At 41.4% G+C, this 27512-nt stretch overlaps 1 protein-coding gene and 1 long non-coding RNA gene across 3 annotated transcripts in view; one reads left to right on the top strand and one right to left on the bottom strand.

Annotated features, from left to right (window-relative positions):
- Positions 1-27512, top strand: part of LOC132955552 (uncharacterized) — a 735720-nt gene that overhangs the window by 282628 nt on the left and 425580 nt on the right. The window lies entirely within an intron of this gene.
- thrab (thyroid hormone receptor alpha b) overlaps positions 1-27512 on the bottom strand; it is a 167625-nt gene that overhangs the window by 124536 nt on the left and 15577 nt on the right. The window contains exon 2 of the mRNA XM_061028425.1: positions 18303-18387. The gene's annotated coding sequence lies outside the window, so the exon portion shown is untranslated. The remainder of the gene's footprint in view (positions 1-18302; positions 18388-27512) is intronic.

The following is a 27512-nucleotide window of genomic DNA, read 5'->3' as shown; positions in this document are numbered from 1 at the left end:
AGTTTTTGGGAAATGTAGCACACTTTCTACAATGTGCTGCTTGTAAAATAACAGTGAAGCACTTACTTCCTTCACACTGTGAATATATGGGGGGTATCTGAGATTGCAAAGGGATTTAGAAGATGCTGAGATTACATTTATTCGGAGGGGAAATTAATCCAATGACTTTTCAGCTATACTGTGATGCAATTTCGTAATTTGTTGAACTTGAAAGTTTTGGATTCTTGAACAATACAAGGTTCTGAGAGAAAAAGAGATTTTTAAGGGGGTTGAGGGAAGGTTTAAGAAAATGTACAGTTATGGGGTTTGAAAGGTTTAGTTATATGAACTCTAGAGGGGAGTAGAAATGTCAGGCATTAATAAACATGGGTAGAAGAATTTTTTTAAGTTGGATTTTTTTTAAACAAAGGAAAACTTTCAAGACACATACCTAACAAAAAAATCTACCTCTCTTATAGACTAGTTTTTTCTGCCTGGCAACTGAAGTGAACGTTTGATTTAAATATCCATGGAATGGACTTGAGCTTATAAAACACTTTTCTAGTCTTCTGACTACTCAAAGCGCTTTTTACATGCAGTCACACCTACCTGTTCCCACACATTCAAAAACTGATCGTAGAGGCTTCCATGCAAAGTGTCCATCAGAAGTAATTTATCACATTCACACATTTACACACCGCTGACACAGCAGGTGCATCACTACTTTGTACTCTTTAATACTTTAATCAGGACACTGAAACTTTGGCTGAATTCTGGATACTTCAACTTTATTCTGGACCATTTAACTTGCCTGTCTACATTTAGGCTTTTCTCACAGCATTTGAAAGTTATAAAACGACAGACATGGACAAGGAGCAGTCTATCTCAACAGTGAGCATATGTAGTCCGGACAGGTCCCCCTTCCCTCACACACAAACACTCCCTGGGGTCAACATGTGGGGTGACAGACGCGTAGCGAGGGGGCCCAGGGTGCTGCAGCAGCCTGTAGTTCATTTAGAATTTTTGAACTGGAGCCAAAATTCCTGAAGGAACACAGTAAGAGGGGAGGGGAGGGGGCGGCTATAAAAACCAGTTCAGGCTTGGGGTATAAAAAAAAGTCTGAGAGAGAAAAAAAAGGGTATGTGGTGAATATAAAATAGCTGGGAGTACATGTGTGTGTGTGTGTGTGTGTGTGTGTGTGTGTGTGTGTGTGTGGTGTGCAGACATGCTGGTGTTGCTATGGTGAAACTGGATTCTGAGAATGGAGGGGAACGGCAGAATTCCAAATGGGAACGCTGGGGGTGCAGTGTGTGCATGGAGCCAAACCATTGCTCTACACATGCACACGTGTGTGTGTGTGTGTGTGTGTGTGTGTGTGTGTGTGTGTGTGTGTGTGTGTGTGTGTGTGTGTACTGTGTTGTACCGGAGTTATAAAGGACATTTGAAGGAGTGTTATGGAGGAACAACACAAGACAAAATAATGGTGCAGACAGAAGATCGGGGTCAAGGTTGAGTGCGAGAGGAAAGGAGGTGAACTGAGGGAACAGAAGAGACAAAGAATGGAGGAAAAACAAGGTCATAAAGCAGGTTACTGTGCTGTTTAAAGAGGGCTGGGTGTCAGCTGAGGATTTAGCCTCTTCAAGCAGTGAAAAAGCTGGAAAAGAGGTGCACACCTGGGGAAAGGGGACATGCAAGATGCCTTACCATGCTGGATGGACCTGTCTTTGGGTTAATGCCATTAACTGTTACAGATTGGATGTAACCTCCTGGTTTCACCCTAGCACTTTAAACCTAAATCCACCATTCTTTGGAACCAGATGAAATAATGAACCCATTTCCCAGTTGATTTTCTTTAACCTTACTAGACATTTCACTTATTAATTTTCCAGTCTTTATTCAATCAGAATGGTGTATTCCCATTTTGAGTGAAATAAACTACTCTGTAAGTCACTGTACTGTATGTATTAGGACATGGCTTCCTGTGTTCACTAACTTGCCAACCAGAAAAAAAGGTGAAGCAGTGCACACCCAACATGTGGTCCAAATTTAGACACTCTGGCTCAAATAAAACAAAATACCAAACTTAAGGCTTCAATGGGCTGACAAAACCAATGGGTGATGTTATGAAGGCTACGTTCAAACATTTGATACATTCTTTGGTGGATGTACATGAATAAAATGCTAAACATGGAGTTATTTCATATTACATTCTCTACATCAGATTTCTTGGAAAAGGCTGATGAAGAAATCAGCACTACACTAGCTTCATTCATGCTTAACGTGTGGTGCAACCTCGGGGCTGAATGTCTTTTGAAGAATAGATTTTGAATTTTAAAAAGCCAGCTTCACTTTTTGACATTCTGTAATGAAGGCCTCAGATGTTGCATTGCTTTTTTCATGCGTCGATGTAAAGACAGAGGATGCAGCAGGTCTACCAGTGAAGGAGTTACAGTTCTCCTCACCCGTCCTTATGGATTTCACCTCTGAGGCTAAGCAAACACTGCTCCCGTGCTTCCATCCATCCATGTAATCTCCCATTATGATCTACTGGATCAGAGGGCAAACTATTTGTTTGAGAACCTACAAAACTCCCCTTCCTTTGAATGATTCACCCCACCACTGGGTTAAGACCACTCTCATTTCTCTTCTGTGCCGTCTGAAAACTTTGCAAAGGACTCACAAGGCGGACGTCTCCGACCTCTCTGCCGCAGTTTAGGCTGCAACTTTAAAAACATTTATCTGCTCCCTTATGTTTTTCTACAACTGTATACAAAGAATGAAAACTATCACATGCAGGATAAGACATGTACTGACGTTATCTTAAACCCTGCTGCTACGTTATAACGAGCCATAGTGCTAATGCTAACTTTATGTGTTCTGTCTCTTTAAATCTGTTGAGAATCACATTAAAAATGTCTCTATTTATTAAATCTCTCCGATCTTATTAGACGATTAGTTCAGAAGTCGGTCACGTTTACCATCTTGACGATAAGAGTTCAAAATCTTGTATGAAGAAACTCTCTGACAGCTTCAATTTCAAATGCTTTGACATGTTCTCTGATCTTTTTTGGGGAAATTTGGGAGGCCATGGAAGTGCATTCATCTCTAGATGGTAAGTATAAGTACATTTATTTGGATTTAAGTTGCATGCCGATGTTCTCTTTTTACTTTTTAAAATCGTCCAATGAAAACACTGGTGCTCAAATGTCTTCATCTGTATTATTTATCATTTTGCTTTCGCATTGCTTACATTCTGTTAAATATGGCTGCTCACTGGTGAGTCTGTTGGCGTCCATGTTACTTGTAGTCATGTTCTCCCGACTTGACCACCTGACCTCTTAGCGTGCAGAGGACTGACCTCCCCATGTTGGAAGGAAGAGCTAATGAGCACCACTTGAGGGCAGCTCATTTCAAACTGGGTCTGAAAGTCCTTGATCAGTCCATCATGCATGCATACTGGATTTGGGCGGTGTTTCCGAGGGTCGGTTTTGGATTGGGTCCAAACCCCGATCCTTGAAAAGTCACCTGAATTCTGAATGAAACTAACCTTGAAAGCGTATAATTGAACAAGTTTGAACACTAATGGGTTTAACACAAACCCATTTGTTGTTTTAGACACACTGATAAACATTAGTTATATTAGTAGTCACACAAATCTGCGGTGGACCTCCCTGATGGTGTCAGATGTGGTTTAAGTCAGAGACACTTCACATATTTCACCGTACGCTGCACCCCTGATGAAATCATTAATACATCACGCCTTGAAACCCAAACCGTGACCCAAATACAAACACATAAATCTAGAGTCAATCTGAGAATACTGCTCCTTTTAATTCAGGTCTTGGTTGGACGCTCTTGTGCACCTGAGTGTTGGTTTCTTTAGCTCAGTCTGGACTTGCACTCACCCTGACTGAGTGTTCAAACAGGAGCCGGCTTGGTGAGTCTGTTTTGCTCCAAGCCCCCCTTTTTTTCTTCCTCTTTATCAGCACCTTCTATTTATAGCACCTTTACTGCAGCGGCTCAGCTCAGTACAGTATGTTCCACAAAACACAAGCCTCGGCTGACCACATCCCCAGGCATGCCTCTGCAGTCGTCTCCCACTGCTGCATGCATGAGCGTATGGAGAGCGTAGGAATTATTCTGACAGGAGGAGGCACACACACACACACACACACACACTTAGATGAATACATAAATGGACTCACACAGCCTACACACACACATTAACAGAGAACACACAGACACTAATAAAAACACAAGGATGCTCTCAGAGACGCCACACAAGGACACACAAACCCATTCAGAGAAACAAACAGACAAGGACACACACATATAGAGCTAAATATATCAAGCATTGTAAACATGGTCACACAGACGGATGAAGAGGCAGCATTTAAAGGCAGAGAAGCACAACTTAGAAGCAACAAATTACACAAGCTTTGAAAGCATGCTTCTATCTGTTCTCACAGATTTGTATCTTGGCTTTTAGTAAGTGAGAAGTAATGCTTTTTACTTGTTGGAGCGGGCGGCCTTTGCTTGTTATTCTCAGTAATAACTTAAAGGCAGAGGCAAAGAATCCCAAAGGAAAGGGGGAGTAAAAGTCTGTGATTGAGCAGGAAGTTTGCCAAGAGGAAATCCTGGACCGACTCTCGAGCCATGGGTGAGAGCGCTGTTTGGCCTTTGCCATTATAGAAAGGACGGGAAAGTTGGGATGACATGCACTAAACGGCCGCATGCAGAGTCGACCCAGTGACCTGTGTGTTTCAGGATTTGCCTCTGAACGTACCTGGTCTGCTGATGGAGCCAAACCAGCAGCCTTTGTGTTGTTTAAAGCCAGTGAGCATAAACTTTACTTCACATATCTTTACATCTATAACTGAGAAAAAAATCACTGATTCCAGTTTCTTGGAGGGGACTGAAAGATTTTGTTACCAAATATTTTTCTTATTTAACTGTTACTCAACTCATCTTGCAGTTACGGAATATTTTGGATATTTTTACAGACTAAATATTTATTTGCCTAATCCAGTCTGTAATAAGCAGATTTTGTAATAATGAAAATGTTTGTTGGTTGCAGCCGATGCATTGCACAAAGTATTGAACAAAGAAAGCTTTCTCTCTTTAACCCCACATGCACAACAAGAGCCGAAGTCACGCTCTGAAAGCTGAGCTACTGACTCCCAAGGCGCGATTCATTTGATACATTACAAATCATTTTCATTTCAGCCCGGAGTTCACTTCACCACAGGTGCAAAGGTGCGCTCGCTGCTAAATGGAGAAACATCTGGATTTGTGTCTAAATAACATCAACCTTCTTCTCTTCTTGTTACGCTCAAAAACAAATGATTAACACCAAGGAGCTGCCAGTGACAGGGTAAGACTGAGGCCATGTATAGAGAGCGAAGGTTTTCTGTGATTATTGCGGCACTCTTTATCTCTCCGTCGACTTTATGCAACACACAGATAAAGCAAAACAACACAGTCCACGTGTAAATAATCGTAATCAGGTCGTTTAACTGGAGTGTGTGAGGTGAAATGATGGCAAATAGCATGAAAGTATTCAAAAAAAAGAAACAAGAGGGATTTTTTTTTTCAACTTGCAGGCCTCTCTGACAACCGGCCAAATGCTGGAGAGAGTTTCTAACAGCACACACACACGCACGCACGCGCGCGGGCAGGTGTGTGAAACCACACTGGCACCTCTTCAGCTAAGCTAACCTTGACAGACTTGGCAGAGGTTCCACACACCAGGTGCTTTGCCAAAAGGCACGTGGGCAATTTATGTAATAGAGATAACACCTCAGCTGGCAGCGTAGAACGAGATCAAACAAACACAAAGGGAAAGGAAACAACAGAGTAAACAACGTACCCAGTGTTTGCACTCAGTTTTAAAAAAAAGTAGGATACTAATATGTTTTTAAGCTCCCTCCGCCTCCATCATCACAGTTACACCCTCAGCCCCCTATACTTTTCTATTCCAGGTGTTCCATTGCATTAGAAAAGTCTCAAAGCTTTAAAGAACCTTCTTTTCTCTTTTTTAAAGGTTATTTTTTGGGGCTTTTTGCCTTTAATTAGACAGGGCAGTTGTAGAGTGGCAGGAAATGTTGGATGATTGTCATGACAACGAGGACATGCACCACATCAGGAGTCAAACCTGCAATCTGCGTCTGCTCCAGCAATTTAAGTATCTCTAGTAATCTACAAATAATTCAGGAATTTTCCAAACCTTAGAAACTCATCAGTTAAATAGATACTGTAAGCGTTTTGGACAGTGTACAAAAAAGGGCAGAGATGAGTATTCAAATATATAAATGGTAGAAAGTGAAAGCTCTTCTAGCCAGTTGGGACTAATGCGTTTTGATTAGATGAGTCATACTTGTGCTCTCAGTCCAGGCTTCTGTATCTGTTATCATTAATAATCACACTCAGTTAATGTTCAGCCAACTGTCAGGTTCAATGAAACAAGAGGTGTGAATGTGATCAAACTTGATAATCAGTCTGTAAAACTCTACTAGACTTGTGGCCACAGTGTCAGAGGGGAATTATCCCGATATAGCTCGAGCTCGACATGGCATGTTGAAACCGGCCCGACAGCTTACAGAAATGCATCTTTAATGAGAAGGTGCAGAGCATGGTTCACTGATCTGGAATTCATCCAAATACAGTACAAAACATAGACTGGATCATTCCTGTGCCCCCTCTCTCTCTCTCTCTCTCTCTCTCTCTCTCTCTCTCTCTCTCTATTTTGGATAACATTCATTTAAGTATTCTGTGCATGTTTGTGCATGCGTTAAACCTGCATGCATGGGGAGGTGGTCCCATAAATCCACTTTATTAAATGGCTTGATTCTTTCCTTGTCCTGTCTTTAATAGTATGCACAAAGTGTGCCTTAAAAACTCTCACACACAGCTGCGTGAAACTCAAACCAGACTGAGCTAAGTGTCGTAGTAGAGCTTGCAGGCTGGACCACGTGGAGAGCCACAAGAGTGACCAGTGTGTGAAGCCAGCCAGCGATTCTGACCCCAGGCGTTAAATACTCTTCCCCGTCTTTATTGGAGTCCTCCAAAGTTCACTTTATTTCTGTGGCAGAGGAGTAGGAGCGAGCCGGGACGACTGAAATATTTGCGGCCTGACAACAAAAGAGATGGAATGCCTACCCTAAACTGGTTAACGCTGCCCACCACCACCACTCAGAAGAAGCCATGTCTGTTCTTTTTTTCCCCTCAAGTCTCTGTCAAATTTCTTCTCTTCTTTGTGTTTTTTTCCCCTACATCTCTTTATGTCTTTATCCCCTCCAGGAATAGAAGTCTGGTCTTCATTATGGATAAATTCACTGTATCCAGAGCTTTTCTAACCATGTTTATAGCAATTTGGGCGTAGTAAACATGCCAACTACAGTTACAGAGGCTTTTGCTTTTAGACTCAGAGAGGTGGCCACAAAGAGAGACGCTCTCAGGCAGAAGAGACGTTGAACATTATTCCCACAGAAACATTTTCTTCTCTGACAACACTCGAAAGACTTTGAAAGCTCAAATGTTGAAAAATCTTACGGGACATTTGGCCATTACTTCAAATTTAAACTACAGATTTTATTTCTCACGAGACCATTGGAAATATTTTACTTGAATTCTAAGCCACAAGTGTTGTAAGAAAGCTAACAGTAACATCAACCGTGATAGTTATCTAGATTTGGTGAAAGTAAACTTTAAGTGTTTTATCCATCTCAACCATCTCCTAGCTTGAATTCACTAATACATGCTAACATGACTGTAAGCTAGTTAACATTACCCTAACAACACAACGCTATTAAATGGTATTGTTAGCCATAAAGTGGCTGAATGCTAATGCTAGCTCTTGATACTTTGCTGTTAGGACCTAATGGGCTAGCAAGTCCTATGGCCATATCTCACAGTTTCTTATTGGTTAACTTATTAAGTACTAAAAGCTACATCCGAACAGCCAATGTTAGCATTTTCCCTAGCTTACATTATTGCTAGCTGATCATTAGTAGTTGAAAGTAACATAGCTAGGAATTTGAGCCCTGCCTAGTGTATCATGTAAAGCTGTCCAATGACGATGTTAGTTTTTTTTTATATATCTTATTGGTTTACTCATTAGGTACCAAATGCTAAGTCACAACAGCTATTATTAGCAATAGCTACGATAAGCTATGATGCAATTAGGCAGGGTTTTGGGACTTTCTTGTTGTACTGTGCAACACTGTCCAATAGTAGTGTTATACAGGAAATGGCTGAATACTTATGTTAGCAGTAAGTAGCTAATGGTTTAACGAATCCCGTGGGACAAACAGCCATATATTAAGCTAAAAACAACACGTTTGTTAACTCATTAGCAAACAACATAGAAGTCACAATACATTCAATATGTTTCTATTCAATTTCTATTGAATTTATTAATAGCTAGCATTGCTATTTGCTAGCTAACTTACGTATACAAATGTACACTTTGACAATCATATTAACATCGTCAAACCCTGTTAGCTAGGAAGAGGACGAATGCTAACATTATCTGTTGTCTGACAGTAGTTAGTGAGATTTCACTTGTGTTGTTTGAGCCTGAAAGACGGCTCCATGTCCCTGCTGATATCAGAATTATGTCTTTCAAATTGCTGTTTATGAAGCAGTGAAATGATTGTAATTTGTGTTTAAGTGAATTACTAACCTGAAATATAGAATTACAACATCATAGCAGCTTTCTAAATGTCCACAGGGGGTTTGACGTTGGAGGGAAACTGCTTCCCTTTAAGTAGGATGACTGAGCAGTAACTCATCAAGCCCTCGACTCTGGTTGAGTTTTCCTGAGTGTGCACTATCAGATCAACAGATACATACACACCACTATATAAAGCCATAAAGTGAACTCCCCCCAGTATAGAACTATATGAGCCAGCATGTTCTTACATGTCCTCCTCCTGAGCGTGAGCGGCACAACGACCCACTTTCTCTGCAACTAAGACATACTGTACAGTCCCACTTATCCACCCTGATGTGTTACTCATTAAACTTGTAAACCAGCAGCATTTTTTCTGTCCTCAGCCCGGGGTAAAAGACACTGTGAGGTCTTGGTCTGCGCCATACATGCTGACTTTATCTATAATCCTACGCAGCTGAACTCGGGCCGGGAGAGCAAACACAGCAAGGGCAGTGTTTAACAAGAAAAAAGGCGTCTGGTGGGTCGAGTACTTTGAACCTGTTCTCTCTATTTTTCCACGTGAAAGGCGGTGCAGCGGCAGCCTGGCCTGTACATTACATACAGTATATTATGTGGCGGGGGGCCAACTGTTAGAGCAGCGACTTGTGTTCATATCACTCCCGGCTGCACCTGTTCTGCGCCTCAACTGACACCGCCTCGGGGGAAGATTAAGGAAGGGAGGAGGGGGAGACACGCAAGGAGAGGAAGAGGGAGAGAGAGCGATGAAGAATTCTGGTAGAACTTATATCTAACATAAACACAGCTGTGGTACACAACAGCTTTAGATCCTTCTTTATTAGCAGCAGATATGTGACTCACAGACGTGTGGCCAGGTTGTTTAGCATCAAATCTTACAGAGAAGGATAAACGGGTTCATCGGGCTCTGGTCACATGATCAAGCACATCAAAAAACACTCTGATACTGACAAAGTTTGGATACAAGTATAAATGCTGGAAAATCCAAAGTTGAATGCAGCGTTTAAATTTTAAAATCTGTTTATGCATTCGTTTTTATCTGTGAATGAATGTTTAATCATCCAAAGTGTGAGGACGTGTCGGAAATAATGCATCAGAATGATTTTGGTGACGTTCTGATGAAAGCGCCGTGCCTACTTCCTACGCCTATAGTCGATGATATTTGCTCTCACAACAAAGGGAATCCGTCCTCACCTGAAAGTTTGTTGCAACACTTCAAAGCGGCACGGCATCGACAGCAGAGCCAGTTATTCAAATCCATTACCAACAGTCAACTCCGGTGTAATTTAGCCGCCATGATCACAGAGTTTTAAAAAAATGAGGTTTATATTTGAAGGCATCAAACTGTTTGAATGTTTCAGTTTCTCTAACTTGTTGGCTTGTTTCTATCTCATTCCTTAACAACGAATATCTGTTCTTTTATTTCATAGACCTTGTCCCCCTAAGATTTAGCAAAATTAGAAGATCATTCTAGAGCCCGACCGATTAATCTGCCAGCCGGTAATATTGGCCGATTTTGGGTCAACATATCGGACTCATAGTACACATTTTTGTAAATGGAATAAACAAATGACCTTGATCTGTGCTGGTATTTTCCCACAATCCATAATTGCACATCAGAGAACGCTGGTATGAATGTTTTTGTGTCACAGTCATCAGTCAGGGTGTCAGATAGTGACAGATATATGGGTTGCTTTGAAGTTCAGTGAAAACAGGAAGAACTTGTTGAACTAAGATGCCAGTAACGACACTTACAAATAATAGATCAGGACAGAAAAGCCAACGAGCGATGACACATCTTTATGTCAAATCCCTTACTGACATTTGGCTAAATTGACATATGTTTGATTTGTCACTTTATTTCCTCGGTTGATGGATCAGTAATTGTAAACATAAGGTCTGGATGATATTGGATGTTGTGTTCAATTACAATTCTGGCTTTCTATCACTTAAGAAATGACAGACAGAACTAAAATATGGTCAAATTCTGTTCTGCATGATGATGATGTGCATCAGCGAACACATTACCACTGATTCAGGGAAACAGCAGAGAACAACCAACCCTAAACATCACAGGGAAATACAAAACTATGTGTAATTAAATGTCTTAGTATTGCCTGATGTTTTGTTTAGTTTTTAGCTCTGTCATGCACTTTGAATTGCTTTATGTATGAATGATATTTCATAAATGAACTTGACTCTGGTGATGGATCAGCCGGACAACAAACGCAACCAAACATTTGGTTTTCAAATCTTTTGCGGAGGACAGCGAGAGGTTCAATTCCAGCCTCAAATAGATTGACAGTCCACATTGCATTCGTCCAATGATCACTTGTTTGAAGCCTGTTGTCACCCCAAATCATGTGTTCAGTTCAAGCTAAATTAATGGAGTATTCATGCTAAGAACTCGGGAACCCCCCATTTTTTTTGAAAAACCAAAATCATCAGAATTTTAATTTAATTTTTCTTTACCAAAATCAGGTGGCCCAAACAGACACATCTTCTCATTTAAGTAGCAGGAATGATTCATGGGATCCTTGCTTAAAAGAGTCACATTTCACAATTATTTTAAGCATGGACCGATCTGATGACTCTTTGTCAAATTAGAATCTATTTAGCAGAATCAAAAATTGAAAATCCCCTTTCAGACACTATCTTATCTGTTATTGGTCAAAAGTTCAGTCCAAAGGAATTTGTTTCTACTTTGAGAAGCTTGAACATTTTTAATGTCTGGTATGTTTTCTGGAAAATTGCAGGACTTGAACACTGAATCCATTTATGAAAATTGTCATGTAATAGTATCAATCATCTGCTCATCGTCAGTGCTCTGTATACACACACTTTGAGTTTACGCAGTCAGAACGCAGAGAGCCTTTACAACAGATACAAACACATGAATGGATTGTGACACAAGTTATCAAACAGTCAGCCGTGATGAGATCACAGCATCTATGTATCATTTACTTCCACATTAGATATCCCAGCACACCCTGTAATTAAAAAAAAGAAAAAGCTGAATTAAATAATCCCTGTACAGCTGACTAACATGTAACTGCCAACTAAAGTTCAAAGCACAGCAGCAGAGAGATAACTGCTGACTCCAGGTAGCGGTTAAATGTCTCTGTGGCTTTAATTAACTTGATGACAGTCTATGCAAACATCCTGCTATCTCACATCAAGCTGTAGGGCCGCAGGTAAACACAAGATATGAATCATATCATGCACACACAGAACTGCGAAGCTGCAGGGCTTCAGAAACGGCCGGTCCAGTATGTAAACGCAGTAAAATGTCAAAGCATCAAGAGAGTGTCAGACAAACAGTCTCTGCAGGGGAAACGGGATCGCCCAGACAAACTTGTGAACTCAGAACATTGTGTCCAGTCTGGTTTGCAGAAAGAAGTCATTCTTTGTGAGTTTGAAACTGGATCACACTCGATACAATCATATTTGTTTCACACCGTGATATCCAGTTGGCGGTCTGACAGGCGCTGCCTCAGAAGCTGCATGATAAGGAATTCATTGATAAAACTGAAGCACAGATGTAACTGCAGTAAACATTGATCACAGGTACCAAAAACAAGTGTCAAAGGCGGAGACTTTCATTTCTAGTGCATGCATCTGAGCTGTCTTCTAACCACAAGTATTGAGTTTACTACTCCGGTCTCCAACAACTTCCTTTCTGACATGTTCTGAAATATACATTTGCATAGAAGTGATGACACAAACTTCTCCCACAGCAGGAAAATGATACTTTAAAAAGACATCTGCAGACAAGCAATACAGCTGTGTAGCCTCTCCCATTAGCTGCTGAAGATTTTAAATAAATAGGTCAGGGTTGAAGGAACGTGCAGCTTCTTTATTTTGGTTGTGAACTGAGAGTCCTGGAAGGATTTCTGATTCTTGTATGAAGCTTCAACAAATCACTTTTTATTTAAACAGACTTTAAGGTCTGGTGGAAGTTTTTGCCCAATACTGCTTCATCTTCACGGCGGATTTCATGAGCCTACATCGGATGTATCAGAAACGGTGTGTCATTTAGTCTGATGACTGACACCAAGAGGAAAGGCTGTAGGATATCTCATCACGGACAGAAAAGAAAAAAAGAACACAAAATCTAAACAGTTGAAAACAGATCAACCTTTGGAAACTCCAAACGGCATTAAAGGAGATCTATTATACTGACTTTCACTGATAATTATGACACCTATTGAGTCATGTTGTGAGATGTGTAGCTCAAAAATCTCATTATTTATCTGAGAGTAAAATCCCTCATTTCATCCTCTGCCTGAAACGGTTTATTTCAGCTGCTGTCTCTTTAAGGCCCCCTGTCCCCACTTGCCCACTTTCCTCCGATTGGCCAGCTCATTTGAGTGAGCTTCTCGGTGTGTGTGTGTGTGTGTGTGTGTGTGTGTGTGTGTGTGTGTGTGTGTGTGTGTGTGTGTGGGTGTGTTGGCAGAACATAGCGTCAGGTTCTGGACAAGCTTCACAAAGTTCTCGTAAAGTCTCGTTCAGAGCAGCAGGAAACATTGTTCGGGGATGACGCCAACAACTGTGTATCTTGTGTTCAAAAAACTTTGCAGAGGTTGAGTATGGACATCCAACATCATAACATTATATTTACAAATTGATCACTTTGGAGTATCTCCTTTAAGCTTAATCATAACACTCTGAAGCACCAACCAACGCCAGTTCATCACAAACACAACCTCGAGGAGCTATAAGCATCATAATCAGGAACCTGACATCACACCACAAACACTTTCTACTCTCTGCCAACTGTGGTTTTTAAGTTTTCCGTCTGACCCCAGACAGGGAGCGTCTTCAATGCCCGAGCTGCTCATCTGATGTGATTGCATGAGACTGAATGAAATAACAGAGTATTAACAAAAAAAAGAGGAACAGTTTTAGTGTTTTGCTGAGAGGATGCAAAAACCACTTCCGTTCAGTGAATGAGAGAGCTGTCCAAGAAACCACACGGTTTCATAAAATACCACCCACTCGTTTTCTGTGATGCTGCAACCTAACATTACAGCTGCATCTTGTTTATCCTGCACTGCTATCAAATCATACAGTGGAAAGCAGAGATTGATATCCCATCACAACAAACGGACTGGAAAGGCAGGTAAAGCAAAGAGGCAAACTGGTGCCAATGTGGAAGAGCATAAAACTGCAGTTCTTCAAGAGTCCTCTTGAGGTAAAAAAAACACATAATCCTCATTAGGTTGCTTATTAAAATGCCAGTTTTTACAGCAGAAATAAAATTGTTTTACATTTTCAGTAGTATCAATAGCTTGTTTCATTATTGGTAAAAACAGAATGGGGTGACATATCCATACTGATGATAATTACGCCCAAGAGTTAAGCAGAAATTGGCATAATCAGGGCCGTGGTTATTTTGACTTACAGGTGAACATGTTGTAGCTGTTTGCCAGGAGGCTTAAGGCCCGCCTCACCTCCACCTTTTGCCTCGATTGATCGAAAGTTAGGTTGAGATAACATTTCCAACATGGCGACAGCCAATCGTTTGGCTTCATAATGCCTCTTCAGAAACCAATGGGTGACATCACTAAGACTACGGCCAATGTTTTCTGCAGCCTGTGGGGTAAAGCAACTCATTGCCGTAGGCCGAACACCATATGACAAACTAATTATGCAGGAATTAGCCAGTGTCACAATTCAGTTATGTTTCCTCACTTCCTGGAAAGGTCACTTAGCTGCATGCTAATTAATCCCGGGCTTCTTTTGCAAAGTGAAGCTAATATTGCTGCTACTCCGTTCAGTCTAGACACGAGGCAGGTTATTAAGTTTGTTTATTGATTACCCAGAAGACTGCTTACTCAAATGTCACAAACGGAGAAGGAGACAGCATTAATGCATCTACATCTTTCTGACTGTAATGGTTTTCCTTTGAAATGTCACTGTGTCTCCCTCAGCAGCGCATTAACGCTCATAAAGCTTAGAGCTCTTCCGGTTAGCGCTGGGCAGAGCTTGAATGGCCATATGAGAACTTCAATTCATTCAGATTGAAATTGAGGTTTAGTTCAGGGCGGGGGCCGGGGGGGAGCTGTCCAAAAGCGTGCGCTGGGATTACCCAGGGCCAGGTGGTGAGTCAAACTGTCGGAGAATAAAAGTGAATCAACGTCTGGCTCCCTGCCCACTCACAGTTTGTCCGACCTGCTTCGGATGGCCGCTGTGCGTTCCTTGTTTGGAGATAAATGTCAGCAGAGCTCAGAGATGATCTTAGTATGAATTTAAATGTGTGTGAGCGTGTGTGTCGGCGCGCATGTGGATGTTTGTACATGTTTGTCCATTTGATTATGTGTGTCTGGTTGTTTTTTGTGTCCAGGTGGGGGGGGGGAGGGGGGGGTTGCGTTTGTGTTTGTGAGTATGCGTGCTGGAGCGGTTCTCCTGATGGGCATGACAGCTGTGCAGGGAGACACTCGGCTCGTTCTATTTCCCATCTGAGAAGCACGAGGGCGGGATGTTTGCGTCCCTGCAGCCCTGCTCACCTCTCATCCTTGTGACAGCAGCTACTTGGTTTTGATCCATGTACTAGCATGTTTATAAGGGAGGAGGATGACTGCTAATGCTAATATTTTCTGCACACAACGGGTTTGAGGCCCTTTTTTTTTTTTTTTTTGGATCTTCTTGTTCAAAGACTTATCAAACAAAAAACACACACAGCAGCCGACAACTGACGCTAACAGCCACTTCCTCTGGTTAAACTTACAAATGACAGCAGATATGATCAGCTGTGGCGGATAAATGTCAAATGGTGTGAGGCCGTAAATATAGATCTGCACAGATACATGAAGCTGTGACTGCAGAGAGGAGGGTGTAAAGCCTTGAAACACCAAACACAACATCAAAGAAGTTAGCAGTGATGACGGCCTCAGGACAGATAGTTTAATCAAGTCTTTAGAATGAAGAAAAGGTTTTATGAATAAGGATGTAACGCTGCCTTTTAATTAGATTAAAGGACAATTAAAGAATATTCTCTGCCTCCTCATGTGGGGCTCGTTATTGGTGACTTAGCAAATAGTGCAAAAGAACATCTGCACAAAACGACAGCATTTGAAGGCTCACATTTCACATGAGACGTCGCAACTCAATCAATGCATTTATAGGAGTGACATGCCAGCAGATGTCTCTCTGATCACCTGCAGAGCCATGTCAGACGCTACTCACAACAAACTCAAGGGGAGCGAGGGCTGGTGACAGTCAAACGATCTCAGATGGCACATTTATGCAGAAACAAGGTTGCAAGTATATATAACTCTGCAGTCCTGTTTTGTTTGTGGAAGATGAATAGATTAGCCATTTCCTTTCCCCCCCTTTTTTTTTTGTTGCACTGATTTGCTTCGCTTAACAGCCAATCAGGGTGATTCATGTGATCAAAGAGCCATCGCTGCTTCAAAATGCTAACTTCACTAAAAGAGCACAGACTAGGGCTAAATAGGAAACTCAACACAACATCCAAAGTGGCTGATGGAACTGACATATCAAGACCTTAAGGTGTAGTCACTGGTTGCAGGCTCACATAAGCACCGATGTTCTTGTTGGGACTCCCTGCAGAAAGCCATGTTAAAGGTATAAAAATAAAAACACCTCTGAGGGTTGGAGGATGTGCAGCCCAGAGAAACATGTTCCTGCCCTGAGAAAACCTGCCGGAGGGTGAAAATGAAACTTGGCTGTGAGCAGGCAGGTGAGCTCTGCCAAGGAGAGTTGGCTACAGTACTAAACGTCTAATATTAGAATTCTTCTGCAGTGAATGTTCAACAAGTCCAACCCAGTGGTGAAGTCTCCTCTGGTAAAACAATGAATGTCGACGATTGAGGGCGTGTCGTACAAAACTATTTAGATCTTATCACTCGTTCGTTTTCTTCAGATTTGAGACTCGATGTGGAAAAAGATCCTCATTGAAATAAGATAACCAAAAGCAAGAAAGAAACACCTGTTACTGAATCATATCTACAGCTGTTTCTACATCAATGATTCTTTTGCATACTTTATATCATAGATGCTTTTCCTCCCCTTTCCAGGTTGTAAATAAAGCTTCTGATATGTCAGGCTGCCTATAAAAACTGCCTTTGCCTTCTTGACTAACAAATCTTCTATTTACTCTGAAATATTTGTTGATTGAGAACTATTTTGGATTCAGTGATAAGGTTGTCAAAATTCTCGATTTATCCATACTTTTTCTATACCGCCATTTTTTAAAGGAAACAATCTGTTATTTTAAATTGCAAAAAAAAAAAAACATCCACAAAAACCATTGGTAACATTTCAGTACCGAGACATTGCCAATGTTGTTGTACAATTTAAACTTTTTTTTTTTTTCTTTAATGGAGAGACAGGTCAGTGGATAGAGCCGGAAAAATCAGGGAGAGAGAGAGTATGGGGAATGACATGCGGAAAAGGAGCCACAGGTGGGATTTGAACCTGGGCCGCTCGCTTGGAGGACCACAGCCTAGATACATGGGGTGCGCGCAAAAACCACTGCGCCACCAACGCCCCCATTGTTGTTGTACAATTTAGACAGGTTGCAGGGACTTCCCCTGTAGTCTATGGTACTTAAGAACAAGAAATTACCCAATCTTGGGGGCCTAGGACTTCTGTTTTTGTTGCCATGGTATCAAAACAGGTATCATATCTTCTGATTTTCATCAGTTTTATATTTAAGCTTACAATTCAGGTAATTTGATAACCCTATTCATTATAACATCACAGTCAGAACTAAACCCTGACTAAATCGGCTCTATCCTGCTTCACATGTGTTCATGCCCTGTGCAGAGCTAGACCTGGTGAATCCATATAAAGCCTGAAAAAAAAAAACAATATGTGAAGAGAACTGCTGAGAAGCCAAAAGGTGTGAGCTGTCAGTGAGGCACAGCATGTAAGCCCGGCGGGATAGCATCGATGAAGAAGGGGAAAAGTGCAAGTTCAACACTGTACAAGATAGAGCTCTCGGGGAAAGCGTTTCTGTTTGCTTTCTTTTGATTTTGCCGTCCTACACTGGAGAACAAGGAAGTGGACGAGTTTATCTCTGCTGCTCAGAGCTGAGGGAGGATATATCATGATGGATCCTTAAACACATTATCTCATAGATTTTTCTAAAGAGAAGAGGCTATTTGATGTTGTGAATATGCAAAGTTTCCTGACATGCAATTTGATTTGTAAACGAGTGCTGGTACATCACCTAAACCTGTTGTCTATTTATGTCACACTTCGGGGGGGAAGCTGCAGCTTGTGACATTTGGATATTGCAGTATTCCATATTGCATTTTTGATCATTTTCCAAATGACGCAGCAGTCATGCCGGGCCGATAGGGAGCTGCACATATGTGCTGTATAGCTCAGATGTACTATGCTGTACATACAGGATCTACTGCTGACACCACATTTGATATCTGCACCTGTGGAAATTAGACACTGTGTTCCAGCGTGGAAAAATAAAACCAACCTCACACCACCCAGACATTCTATAGACTGCGTGACACTATGGAGGTATCACTGTAACTATACACCCATTGATGTAGGTTCACAGTTAATCAATGTGCGCAGAAACAGCAACATTGAGTGACTTAACGGCAGAACTGTCAACCTGCTAGAGGTGAGCACAAACATGTCTTACCTTAGGAGTCACTTTGGTTATCTTCACGTCAGAGGTTCTTTATATTTGATGCAGGCGTTCACCTCGGTGTAGATCTCACAGAAATCTGAAAGAAGAGAAGACAATCTGTGAATCCTTCACATCTTTGACAAGACAAAAAAAAAATCCCAGCAGGCCAAACACTCCGCAGGCGAACAAAATGATCCCGCGAGACAGGGGTTAGCCAAAATCCAAAGATAGACGCAGCCCTGCAAGAGGGAAATCCACATGGCCACTGATGCATGAGAGCACTGCAAAGTCAGGGATGACATGGGAGGAGTCTCAAGGTTCAAGGAAAATAGAAATCCCCGGAGGAGGTGCAAGGTTTTTTCTTGTCAATGCAAACTGATGTTAGATTTTCATGTGACCAGCTTACCACTAAAAGGCTTAGTAGTCTAATCCTTTAGCCAAATGAAGTGTCTAACTTAAGGCTTAGGCTGGCAACGGGAATCAAAGGGAGTTTATAGTATGAACCTTTGCTAGACTTTCAAAAAAGGCCAGGACTACACTCCACATCAGTTCAGGAATGCAGTGATGGAGAGGTGGAAAGGTATTCCTCTCTCTGGATACTTTACTCTGCAATGCAACAAGAGCTATCGCTTACAGCAGAGGTGCTACGATAAAGGAAAAGCTCAAGGCCGTATAAAGAAAACAGCGTGGCCTATTATTTAGACTCATCTGTCAAATCAGGATGTCACAATCCTGGAAGTCAAAGTGGATAATTAGCAGTCACACCTCATCAAATGCCATCAAGGTGAGGGTGATAAATGCGTTTGTGAATTTGTGAATTGGTTATAAATGTCATGTAGATTGTTGCAGACGAGGAGCATGCATGTGTGACAAGCCGGCAAAGTAACCTTCACTGAAACAAAAGTAAAAACCTTCAGTAAGCCATCAGCTAGGATCAAAATTGGGCGCTGGTGGTGCAGGTGGTTAATGTGTGTGCCCCATGTATGGACGGCCCAGGTTCAAAACCCAACCTGTGGCTCAGATCAAAATAATCCACAACTATTCAATTTGTCATAATGCCAGAATCACCGATTTGACACTGTCAGCGCCACGCTCTAATGGTGCCATTTGCCGCCACTGTAATCAATGCTCCCGAGTCTCCGGAGCGTTCCACCAGCGCCACAGCGCTCTTAAGAGCTCGCTGCAAGCACGCGTGAAGCTGGACAGAAAAGGTCAAGCCAAATAAAGGTTTCACCATTATTCTACTATCATTAAGTAATCTATCAAATCATCAATCCAATCACATCAACTTGAATTTCTCATCTGTGTACTCTTTAATCTCTGGGATTTAGTTGTAATGTTTCTGTGTTTGTTTCTGTGCATGACATAAAAAAACACTTTTTCCAGCGTGCTTGATTATTTGTCTGTCGTTCATGAAATTGTTTTCACTCCAGCCGCGGACCAAAATAGCACACGCTATCATTAGGTTAGTGTACCGGATCATTCTCCCAGGTTGTTGTATCATCATCTGATGACACTCAGCCAAGTAGCACCATGACACTGTCACCTTTCCAGCAGACTTGGCAGGCGGTGAACATCAAGCCCCGCCCACCTCACCTCACCTCACGTCGAGGAGATAATGAATTGATTCCTCTTGGATGCACACACAGGTTCAGACAGAGTCAGCATTATTCTGTTTAGTGATAGAGGTGGATGTTTTACTTATTTTACAGTTAAAATGTGACCGTTGTTTTAAGCTTCATCTTTCTTACTTGTAGAAGTATTGAGACTGGACATCAGTTTATTAAACTCAGCTGGTTGGTGTTGTTATCATTTCAATGTACTGTTCCAGGAGTTTACTGGTTCTTGCACAATTTTAAGAAGTATTAAGCAACAACCAAACATGTTTTCTTCTCTTTGAGCAGGAACATTTACATTGTGAGAGAAAACTGCCTTAAAGTCAACCCCTCAGAGCCATATTAAAACTTCATGAAAGTTGAAAATTTTCATGAAAGAATTTCGGCTTCAAAAAAGTAATTTTTTTTAGTAATACAGGACAATTCAATCATATTGATATCAGATTCTGGCGTTGACAACTTAACACTGCTGAACCACTAAGCAGTTTGAACCCTGCTGATCCAGTCCAATGATCTGGTTGTGATCTCCTCCTCAACATTCTAGTTGTGTTTTATTTAGAGCCTTTAAGTCTTTTACACTCGTTATGGTTTATGCATTAATGTGCACATTTCAGAACATTATTGATTTGTAGTGTTGTAGTCAAGACCACACTAGCCGAGACCAAGACATACCCAAGACCAGAGTGCTCCGAGAACGAGACAAGACCAAGACATTTAGGGGTTGACTCAAGACCAAGACATACCCGAGACCAGAGTGCTCCGAGAACGAGACAAGACCAAGACATTTAGGGGTTGACTCAAGACCAAGACATACCCGAGACCAGAGTGCTCCGAGACAAGACCAAGACATTTAGGGATCGAGACCAAGTCAAGACCAAAACCATAAATATCTCTGAAAAATCCTCATCTTGTGTGAAGGGGGCGTGTAACTCACTCAGAGTGTAACACCAGGAAGTTTGGGCCGTAACCAGGGGATAAAAATCTAATCAGGTCTAAGGTGAAGTACTCAGTTAAATGTGTCTTTGATCAATACCAGCACTGGTTTGTTTCCATCACTGGCTCTGGTGATTCAGTGTGGCCATGCATCTGATTCCCGGGCTAATCCATATGCTAAGCCTGCTCTCAGCCACTCGGGGAGGGATAAATATGCATCGACACAGGCGGGACAGATAAGAGGGCCAGCTGCTTGAGGGCAGGGTCAACCCTGACAGCACTCATCTACAGTATCTGTTCTGTGTTTTTAATTTAAAAAGACTAGAGAGCGGAACAGGTTAGCGTTGCAAGTAGGGAAACATGCATTAAGGATTCAGCGCTGCTGTGAGGCAACATCTGAAAAGCCTCTTACTCAGTGCTGGGGCGGAGTATCGTAACCTAAATACTTTTGTGGTAAAGGAGCGAAATGTATCCCAAACAAAAGCTGTTGGGGTTATAAAAGTCTGTGGCCGGATTCCTAGTCTTCTTTTCTTTTACTTTGATCAAACAGGTCCTGATTTGAACCAAAAAAAAGTGTGTTATAGAAGTGAAGCTTGTGTTCGGCTCCTGGTATTTCCACAACAGTTATCACCAAAGATAAGGGCTCCAGAAAACCAAAAACAGCACTTTCCACACGTTCTATTACTCACATATTCTCCCAGCACTCTGGAAGAAATGTAATAAAACTCAGCCCTATTCTGCACCCCATCTAGAATCATTGCAGTATACATTTATGCACTCGCACCACATTTGTCTTGGTGATGCTGATATGGGTGTCTGTGTGTTTCTACAGCCTTCAAACAATCACTTAAGTAAAGCTCATTACTTCAGTCATTTGTCTAAGCAAATGTAAGATAAGCGGGGAAAATGAGATCACATGAGATAGCTCAGGGAGATGCTCAGTTCATCAAAATTACCACAGACCGCCACAGAGACGAGTTAGTGCTCGCAGAAAACAAATGAGAAAATAAACACACTTATCAGCCGCTCAGAAAGAAAGATGGAGGAGCAGGAAACCTTAAACGTTGCTCTCCCTCGAGCCCTGACGCGAGAGAGAGAGAGAGAGAGAGAGAGAGAGAGAGAGACTGTATGATTTTGTTTTTCAATGTAACGATCTACACATGAGAACCCGTCTTGTGACTCGCTTTAGTGCACAACAACACGCTGCAGCAACATTAGGTCAAAGCGTGATTTTAAGGTTAAACAGATGGTTTACACAGATTAAGGTATAGGGACCACGCTAAGGTTTTAAAAGACATTAAAGGAAATTAGATGTTCACTGAAGCCCAGTTTCAACTCTCTGACCACTGACCACATGGAACACAGGAAGGGAAAAACATCTCTCACTGGGCAGGTGATGGAGTACTCTATTAGCCTGATGATCTTTTACAGTACTTTCAATATTACGAGAACTCTCATTAAAATATCTAAATTATTTAAAAAAGGACTAAACCAACTTTATGTTGAGTTCTTACATCACCTTAAATATTTCCAACAGTCATCAAAGCCAGAGAAATCCTTAACTCCATAGTTGTAACGGGACGTGTCTTGTAGTGGCGGCCACCATGATAGAGCCGCCATGACAGGCACAAAATATTTACAGTTGCCGTGGAAACACAGCAGGAAATGCCACTGAAAGCTGCCGTATTGTTGCTGTATGTGATAAAAATGTTGTGTAAATTATACTCAGATACATCGTCGGTAAACATATTCTCTTCCTCAGGTCGGTTTCGGCTGTTCGTCTTCACTAAGGTCTAGTCGGAGTTCGTTTTCATCGGGGGGGGGGGGGGGGGGGGGGGGGGGGTTGGAGCCTCTACATCATCCTCATTGTTATGTTTTTATTGAGAGCCCCCCCCAGTCCAATTATCACAAATAAGAAACACTGTTTAATCCATTGGTGTGATATTTATTTTTTCCCTCCCTGTGTTATTTATGCTAAGCTAGGCTAACTATGTCCTGACTCCAGCCCCAAAAGAAAGCACATTTCAATTGAGATGAATTGCTAAGTGTTGATACTATTCTCTGGAAGAGGCTTTGAATAATGGGCTTTAAATAGCCGCTGTGCAACCCCGTGATTGGAATGACAAATACGTGAACCTTGAACCTTTATGTAGCTAAGCTAGCAAGCTCCTGTAATCTGTCTGAAGACACATAATGTGCTTTTCTGCCACCGTGGAAACTCCACAAGAGTGTGACTGAGTTCAAAGCATCTGAAGACCTTTTTACCCACAGACACTCACAGGGGACACAATCATCTGTCAAACAGCTAACATTTAACAGGGTCACAAGATGTCATGTCTTAAGACGGCAAGCCCTGAAGGACAATCGTAAGAACCCAACAGTCAGAGAACATTTTCTTATCAGACGGGACAGGGAGGATGTGAGTGAGAATTAATGGACAGAATGAAGGAATGTCTGTTACTGGCAGCGTTCTTGGTGAGATTGATGCTTCATTGGACGTAGCCATCTGTTGAACTTTTACGAGAGAAAAGAGTTCACGTTCAAGGGCTAACAGCTGAATCCACAGTCAATGTTGACTCTCTCTGAAATGCTCATAGTCAAAATAAAAGCCCACTAGACTGTAAGATTTTTATACTTACAAGAAAGTTTTTCTTAGGGCTGTCAAACAATCAAAACTTTTATTCACGATGAATCACTTTTTGGAAGTCCATTTATTTGCATTTCAGAATAAAAATTGTTGGGCTTTTATTTTGAAATGTCTTAAGCTGAGAGTACATTTCTCGCTGTTTGAGTTCAACCCTGCTTTTATTTTGAAATAAAGTAAGGACCTTCTGGTAGTTCATTAACTTAACCACTGAAAAAGGAACTTTTTACAGATCAAAAACTAAATATGAACAGCTCAAAGGAACGATGACAAAGAGAAATGTGTGATGTCATAAGGTGGATATTACTTTGGACTCGTCAGCTGAGCAGTCAGAGAGATTTTTAATTTGAAATGAGACATTCAAAGACGCAGCAGCATCTGCAGGGAGACACTGTGGAGGACTATCTATGGTGCGCAAAATAGTATTTATTTAATAGTGTATTTACAATGTGGCCCCTGAACATCTCTCCAGATATGTTCAAAGACAGGACAGTGACAGGGTGCATCAAAGAAAGATATCGGCCAATATATCGGTAACTGATGTTTTTCTCTCCCTAACATCGATATCGGTATCGGCCGTAAAAAATGCCTCATCGGTCAGGCCATATTCCTAACATTGTTTAAAAAAATTCAAATACTGTATTGTTGATATAAACAACAAGTACCTCTGTGCTAATTCAATCCAAACAAGAGAACGTTTCATTTTTTGTCTTTTCTAATGTAAATCTGTTTTAAATGAAGTATTGTGCCCGTCTTTCCCACGAGTGTGACAGAGTACGTCTAACAAATTACGATGCCCATCCTGCAGGCTTATTCTTTACGGCTGACTTTAAATCATAATCTCCACAATATAAAATAAATCATTCTTGTAAGACGACAGCGACGGCTACCCTAGTTAATCTTTTTAGACAAATGTGACGTTTGGGACAGAGCCGTCATATCAAAAACAACGTCAAGCTTTTGAAATGGAACTGGACCAAAATAACGATAGCTGTTTAAGTGATGTCTTGAAGCAAAAGTCTGATTAGCTTAGCATGTATTTTGAACCTTTTTTTCTTCAATTGCTGCAAGAAAAACATGTTGGAAAATATGTTTTAACACTGACAAATCATATTCGTCTTCACTGATGTAAGGATTTTCTGTTATCCTAAGACTGCATCTGAACATCTTCTGGTTGGTTGGCTAGCTTACCTTTAGTTCAGTTATACTGTTAAAACCTTCTCCCGATTGTTCTCTCTTGGAGATGCAAGAAAACAGAATTGGCAACTTTTTTTATGCCACTGTCTGATCTTTTGAGTCATTTAAAAGCGAGAAATATCAAAAAGATAAATATTAGTGTAAGCTTCTGCAATGTTAGCGTTTCCTGTTTTTCTCAGTCTTGTACTTTTCTATATTGAGTATCTACATTTTAGACGATCGCACTCAGAAAATAAGACATTTGAGGATGTCCCCTTGGGCTGACGCAAACTAAAACAGGCATTTTCCCTATTCTGCCATTTCATATCAGCCCTAACCTTTTTTACAAGCAAAAGAAAGAACAAACCGACGTGTTTCTCTTTCTGCCCGTCACTAAATAATATTCTTGCTGCAGGGGGCATGCACTGCTGAAGGATTTCTTAGCGGAGCCGGGCTGCAGTGTGTTTCAGACGGCTGCTGTCATTGCCAGCAAAGCAGACCTTTCTAATAGAAGTGGGCTAAGTGCTCTTGATGCCAGAGAAAGGCCTCAAACAGGAAATGTTACAGGCTGGCTGACACTGTGCCAAACCGCCCGCTGAATCACATCCATCTGTTTGCATATTATGCAAATCACCCTGAGTTACTTAAGTGTAAATCAGAGTACATGTGTGTTTGCCAGAGAGAGAGAGAGGGAGAGAGAGAGAGCTCCTTTCCAAATCAGCTTACAATCTACCATGACACATTAGCATCGCTATCGTCCAACGTGCCACCTGTACGACTACCCTTTTTTTTCCAGGTAAAGTGACGCTCCTGTGCAGACTTGGAAATCCGACTGATTTCCTTTGTGTTGACTTTGTTACAGATGAGTTCAGCATGTATTTCATTAAGGCTCATTCCAGCTCTAATCCAATTCATTCATCTACACGGCCCTGTGTTTAAAAATAAGTCATTTCCACACGGGATTAATCCACTGTGCCTTACTTTTCAGAGCAATCTGCTGGTTTGCATAGTTTAAAAGCTTAGCTGTTACATGTGGTCTGAAACACACACACACACACACACACACACACACACACACACACACACACACACACACACACACGCACACACACACACACACACACACACACACACACACACACACACACACCGCTGTAACCGAGCCAATGTTGAGATTGATCAACTGGGCGACGTCCAAATTAAAGCCCGTCCTCTGCAGACATGCCAGGCATAATAACTCTCCCTTCTCTTTGCACTTTTTCTTGGCCGAGGAAAGTTGGGAAAAGAGGGGAGGGGGAGGAGAATAAAAAGCAGGAGAGAAAAAGAAAGCAAGAAAAAAAGAACAAGAAAAAGAAGAGGTGCAATTGGATAGTCTCGACACCCTTTGCAGAAAAAAAAAGGAATGCCTAGCTCTCAGATGTCTGACCCATTTTCTGCTCACACTCTCTCTCGCTCTCTCCTTTCCTCCTAATTTCCTTCCTTCCTCTAATCTACAGTAAAAAAAAAAAAAAAAACGCTATGACTCAGATTTTTTGGAGCTGCAGAGAAATGTGTATCAAACCTCAAACCTACAAACTGACACGCACACACACACACACACACACACACACACACAGACATAGACACACACACCACTAATGTACAGTATGGCAGAGGAAGAACTGACAAAAGAAATCAGAGCATGCCGTGCTTGATCTGACAACATTTCAAATTCACAGTGTGGGCTCGTATGATTAGGATTTTGTGTTTTTTTTGTGTGGGCGTGTGTGTATCCATTACAGCAGTCACATGTGCTGTATATGTTCTACAGTATGCATAATAAGAGGCCCGTGTTCCAACAGAGATGGTTCAATAATCAATTATTCACTCGCTGGAAATACACGGATGCTCGTTCCTAATAATAAAATCATTTGGCACAACATTCAAATGCAACATTATAATCATACATACAGTATGAAGCCTTTCTGGAGGATCACACTGAGTCACGTAAAGCAGGAATGATGGATGAATTTAAGTGAAGTCACACGCAATAATGAGAGGAAATTTCCCCTGGTGGCACGGGTGGGTATTAGCATTTTCACAAAGTGTTCTGTGGCCTTCTATATTTAACTGCGTGTGGTTACAGCATGTACCTGCATGTTTTAACTACATCTCATCAGTGACAGGTTATCTTTAAGGGGCCTCTGCAAGGGAGTCTTAAAGGGACAGCTTTTTGCTAGTTTGTCCAGAAACCCGTATGTCAAACAGTGTGACAAAAAAAAAACAAGGAAACAAGGACAGGAAATACAAGTGATTATGACACTAGGTAGTATGTTTAAATTGTTTGCATACCATACGCAAATGTTAAACCTTGTAAGTCCAACAACAGTCTGAACTGTAGTAAAAAGAATGAGTATGGGATTTGAAACACAGGGTGTCAACTCTTTTAAGGAAACTGCCCCTTATGTTCCCCCAGTCGAACACTTTCTATACGAAGCAGCAGCAGCAGGAAATGTTGATCTAGCATGAGGAGTAACTTAATCCATCTGCAGGAGAGTCAACAGCAACACTGAGGCCGATATCAATGACATTAAATCATTTAAAAAAAATAGATTACGACCTGCATCATCTCCTTTGAAATATGAATCCTGCACAGATATGATGAACTCTGCAGCTGACAATAATACTAAAATAAATAAACAGATAAAGTAGACTTTAATAGAGTCAATCATGGCGAGAGTACATGAAAATCATTACGATAAAACAATACTAGATGTAACTGATTTTGATATCTTTCTGGGACATAAATTAAAGCTCCTGTGAGGACCTTAAGGTTCGTCGATTTTGGCGCCCCCTGTGGACAAAGCTGTACTT

Source organism: Labrus mixtus, chromosome 21 (genome assembly GCF_963584025.1).
Source record: "Labrus mixtus chromosome 21, fLabMix1.1, whole genome shotgun sequence".
Classification (NCBI taxonomy): Eukaryota; Metazoa; Chordata; class Actinopteri; order Labriformes; family Labridae; genus Labrus; species Labrus mixtus.
Note: the sequence above shows the minus strand (reverse complement) of the source record. Positions and strands in the feature narration are given on the sequence as shown.